Genomic DNA, 4,375 nt, shown 5'->3' on the forward strand with positions numbered 1-4,375 from the left:
GCTTGTTGGGAGGCAACCCAATTTTGTTTTTGTTCCTTGCTTTTTGGTTATTTTAAGTAATAAATAATTCATATAGCCTCTGTTTAGTTGTGGTTTTATGTTTTAATTAGTGTTTGTGCCAAGTAGAACCTTTGGGAAGACTTGGGGAAAGTCTTTGTGATCTTGCTGTAAAAAACAGAAACTTTAGCGCTCACGAGATTTGCTGCCATTTTTACTGGAGAGTGCTATTTAGTTAATTCCTTTTGAAGATGATTAATAGATAAATTTCTCACGTCCAGGAATTTATTTCAGAATTTTTGGTGTTCCAGAAGTATACGTTTGATACGGATTACTACAGACTATTCTGTTTTTGACAGATTTTGTTTTTCATGTGTTGTTTGCTTATTTTGATGAATCTATGGCTAGTATCGGAGTGTATGAAACATAGATAAGTTGGAATACAGTAGGTTTAACACCAATGTGAATTTATAATGAGTTCACAACAGTACCTAAGTGGTGATTTATTTTCTTATACTAACGGAGCTTACGAGTTCTCTGTTGAGTTTTCTGTTGTGAAGTTTTCAAGTTTTGGGTAAAGATTCGATGGACTATGGAATGAGGAGCGGCAAGAGCCTAAGCTTGGGGATGCCCAAGGCACCCCAAGGTAATATTCAAGGACAACCAAGAGCCTAAGCTTGGGGATTCCCCGGAAGGCATCCCCTCTTTTGTCTTCGTTCATCGGTAACTTTACTTGGAGCTATATTTTTATTCACCACATGGTATGTGTTTTGCTTGGAGCGTCATTTTATTTTCTTTTGCTTTGATTGCTGTTTGAATAATATACCAAGTTCTGAAATTCTTAAATGTTAGAGAGTCTTCACATAGTTTCTTAATTATTCGACTACTCATTGAGCTTCACTTATATTTTTCGGAGTAGTTTGTCGTTTGCTCTAGTGCTTCACTTATATCTTCTTAGAGCATGGCGGTGGTTTTATTTTATAGAAATAGATGAACTCCCGTGCTTCACTTATATTATTTTGAGAGTCTTTAGAACAGCATGGTAGTTTGCTTTGGTTATGAAACTAGTCCTGATATGATGGGCATCTAAGATGGGTATAATAAAAACTTTCATATAAAGTGCATTGAATACTATGAGAAGGTTGATACTTGATGATTGTTTTGAGATATGAAGATGGTGATATTAGAGTCATGCTAGTTGAGTAGTTGTGAATTTGAGAGATACTTGTGTTAAAGTTTGTGATTCTCGTAGCATGCACATATGGTGAACCGTTATGTGATGAAGTCGGAGCATGATTTATTTTTTGATTGTATTCCTTACGAGTGGTGGTCGGGGACAAGCGATGGTCTTTTCCTACCAATATATCCCCCTAGGAGCATGTGTGTGGTACTTTGTTTCGATAACTAATAGATTTTTGCAATAAGTATGTGAGTTCTTTATGACTAATGTTGAGTCCATGGATTATACGCACTCTCACCCTTCCACCATTGCTAGCCTCTCTAGTACCGCGCAACTTTCGCCAGTACCATAAACCCACCATATAAGATGCACAAAATAATGAAGCAGAAGGGAAGAATGACAAAGAGTTTGACACCGACTAGAAACTTTTGATGGTAATGATAATAACGAAGAAGTTGTCCCAAAAGCTGACATGCCTGAAGAACCTAGGGTGGAAAAGAGAACTAAACCACCCTATCCAACTAGGGGAGAAAGTAATCAAGCTTCAAGAAATCAAGATAAAGGTAAATAGAAGGAGAAAGAAAAAGAGAAAGTTAAAATGAAGAAAACCCTTCCTTAACCTAAAGTTGTTAGGCATGTTCAAACAATGAACTCTATTCATCCTTGTTGCAAGCTATATCGAATCTTAGAGTTTCATTGCATGTAAGTGATACATTAAATATTCCAACTTTTGCTAAGTTCGTGCGTGATATTGTGAACAATGAAAGAAGTTGGAATTTGAAAGAACAGGTGGCCATGATAACGAAGTACCCATTCAAGGACAAGGTAGCAGCAAATCTAGTAGATCCAGGTATACCTACAATCTCTTGTTCAATTGGTAACATTAATATAAATAATGCTCTTTGTGATATTGGAGCTAGAGTCACTGTGATGCCTCTAGCTCTCTATCGCAGGTTGAACTTGGGAGAGTGTATCCCTGCAGGCATAACCTTGCAGATGTCCCATAAGTCTACAAAGAAACCAATAGGAGTGGCCGAAGATGTGCCACTGAGATTAGATGGGCATATCATACCCATTGATTTTATTATACTCAATATGCGTGAAGATGCAAAATTATCTATAATCCTTGAGAGACCATTTTTGAATAGCATGGGTGCAATGTTGGATTGTGTAGAAGGGAAAGTCATTTTCATAAAAAAAATTACGAAGAAATCATGAGATATTTCCCGAAGAAACCTGGAGGGAAGATGAGTACATTCCACCACCCAAACGAATATGTGTGGTAAATAAGGTGAATCTCAGGCCACCGGAGACCTAAGATCACCCTGAGGTACAAGGTTGAGCTTAGCAACATAAAATCCAATGCTTAGTGGGAGGCAACCCATCATTTTATTAAGTTTAATGAGTATTTATTTTAGTTAGAATGCTCTCATGAAAGATTTTGGATAAACAACACTCAAGGGAGTCTATTATGACTTTCTGTTGTAGGAGAAATATTGAAGAAATGATAAAAGAGGAGGAAATATTGCAGAAATAGCAACAGAGCAAAAGAAGGCTTAACGTATGAGCGAACGAGCTTGTATGTGTGCTCACACAGAAGGAGTGAACCAGACATCATAGTGTCCAAAGAGATCGATGACCTTTCATATGAGTATAACCGCTCGTATAAATGGTCGTATGGAACTTTGGCTAGAACGCATTAGAAGACCAGAGCGAATGACGACCTATTATGCGAGTACAACCACTCGTATGAAGGGTCGTACGAAGCCCTGGACCAAAATGCATAAAGAGAACAGAGTAGAAAACGGTGTATGATATGTCTCCAATGTATCTAATTTTTTTTATTGTTTTATGCTATTATATTATCAATTCTAGATGCTTTATATGTAATTTTATATCATTTTTGGAAACTAACCTATTAACTCAGTGCCAAGTCCCAGTTCTTGTTTCCTGCATGTTTTTAGTTTTTTAGGAAATCAATACCAAATGAAGTCGAAACATAATAAAACTTTACAATGATTTTTTCTGGACTAGAAGGGACCCTAGGAGCCTTGGGAGGAGACCAGGGGAGCTATGAGAGCGCCACAAGCTCAGCAGGCGTGCCCCCAGGGGGGGGGGGTGCCCCTGAGCTTGTGGGACCCACGGAGCTCCGTTTGACCTAATTCCAACTCCATAAATTCCCATAAATCCTAAGACCAACAGAGAGCCACCCAAAACACTTTTTTCTCCGCTGCAAGAATCTATCCTTCTGCAATCCCCTCTGGAGGCCTTTTCTGGTACTCTACTGGAGGGGTAATCGATCACGACAGGCTTCTACATCAACCTTCGCTCCCCTCCAATGATGTATGAGTAGTTTACCATAGATCTATAGGTCCATATCTAGTAGCTAGATGGCTTCTTCTCTCTCTTTGATCTTTGATACAAAGTTCTCCATGATCTCCATGGAGTTCTATCGGATATAATCTTCTTTTGCGGTGTGTTTGTTGGGATTTGATGAATTGTGCGTTTATGATCAGATTATTCATTGGAAGTAATTGAGTCTTTGTTGTAATTTGTTATGCATGATTGTTACAGCTTTGTATTTCTCTCTGATCTATCCATTTGGTTTGGCCAACTAGATTAATTTATCTTCAGTGGGAGAGGTGCTTTGTAATGGATTCAATCTTGCACTGTGTACTCACCTCGTGACGGAAAGGGTAGCGAGGCACGTATTTGTATTGTTTCCATTAAGGGTAAAATGATGGGGTTTACTCATCTTGATTCCAGCTCCTTACTTGCTTCAAAACACAAAAACCTTTTGAAGCTTGCACACTCATCCGGTATTCTGAGGATCTATATAACTTTCCCGTTTTATCATTCATGCATCCTTTCCATTTAGGAAACTAGTTTTGACATACATCCCATTTACTTCATACCTTATGAAGGATCAACCAAGTTCTAAACGTAATTGCCGTATATGATCTCTATGGCTTCTGGGGGATCAACCAAGTTCCAAACTTAACTGTATATGAACTCCATTTTGGTGTGCATGGATATAAGCCATTCCTTCGAGCTGGGCGTCGCCATCGCTTCCTTGTAGTGCACAAGTTCATCTTCCTCTAAGATGAATATCTCACTCTAAGATTATTCAGGAGGTTCATAAACTCTTCCTGATCTACGAAGTTCAGTTGCAAGCTTCTACAGGTGTAGTAACTCATG

Source organism: Triticum dicoccoides, chromosome 4A, assembly GCF_002162155.2.
Source record: "Triticum dicoccoides isolate Atlit2015 ecotype Zavitan chromosome 4A, WEW_v2.0, whole genome shotgun sequence".
In the NCBI taxonomy this organism is placed as follows: Eukaryota; Viridiplantae; Streptophyta; class Magnoliopsida; order Poales; family Poaceae; genus Triticum; species Triticum dicoccoides.